A 969-nucleotide genomic window follows, 5' to 3' on the forward strand; every position below is an offset into this window, starting at 1 on the left:
CTACTTAAAAGAAACATAGCGTCATTGAATCATTTGAGGAAATACTTAGGTTTTTTGTCACTAGAATGTTAATATGTGAGTATATATTTGTGACTTAGCAATAATTTGTATGCTTTCCTAAAATTTTCAGTTGTAAATTTGGATAGTCTTTGAAAGAAAGTTAAAGTGAAATCCCTCAGTCATGTCTGACTCTTTGTGACCCCATGGACTGTAGCCTACCAGGTTCCTCCGTCCATGGGATTTTCCAGGGAAGAATACTGGAGTGGGTTGCCATTTCCTTCTCCAGGGGATATTCCCAACCCAGGGATCGAACCTGGGTCTCCTGCTTTGTAGGCAGACGCTTTACCATCTGAGCCACCAGGGAAGTCTTTATCTTTCCCTAAAAGAGCACTGTCAGCCTTAGGCCATTCCATTTAGCCAATTTCAAGGTCTTGTACGTTTATTTCCTCCTTGTCCTGGATAATATTACTTATCTTAATTGCTAACTTGTGCTAAGAAGAATCCAGCCTATTTTAATACTAATAGGAAAGCCTGTTTTTATGCTGCGTAAGATATAAATAACAAAATCTTACTATAATAAGAGATTATATCTGGAAATTAAGCTATAACTCAATTAAAGTGACTGATTCATATAAGCAGAGAGTAAAAGGGAAAAAAGATACTCATGGCAATAAATCACAAATAACAAATTAGATCTACACATTTGTATTTTTTTTTCTCATCAGCTCAAATTCAAATGAGTAAGACAACATCATGATATCTGCAATTGTTTTAGCTAAACTGATCTTTTCAAATGAAGCAGAGATGAGGAAAATAGCACCTAGATAATCTGCCTGCTCATTAAGTTTCTCTCTCAAAGCTGTGCTTCCTTATACTCTGACATTACAAGAGATACTTGGATTGAAATTACATAAAGTCATCACTGCCTTCTAGTGTTTTAAGTGAGGAGTTGATAGATATTTATCTTTT

At 35.4% G+C, this 969-nt stretch overlaps 1 non-coding gene across 1 annotated transcript; it reads right to left on the reverse strand.

Moving 5' to 3' along the window:
- Positions 1-292: 292 nt before the first annotated feature.
- Positions 293-364, reverse strand: TRNAC-ACA. The gene has a single exon. It is a non-coding gene; the product is annotated as a tRNA-Cys (tRNA).
- Between the last annotated feature and the right edge of the window lie 605 nt (positions 365-969).

This window comes from Cervus elaphus, chromosome 31, assembly GCF_910594005.1.
Source record: "Cervus elaphus chromosome 31, mCerEla1.1, whole genome shotgun sequence".
NCBI classification, from domain to species: Eukaryota; Metazoa; Chordata; class Mammalia; order Artiodactyla; family Cervidae; genus Cervus; species Cervus elaphus.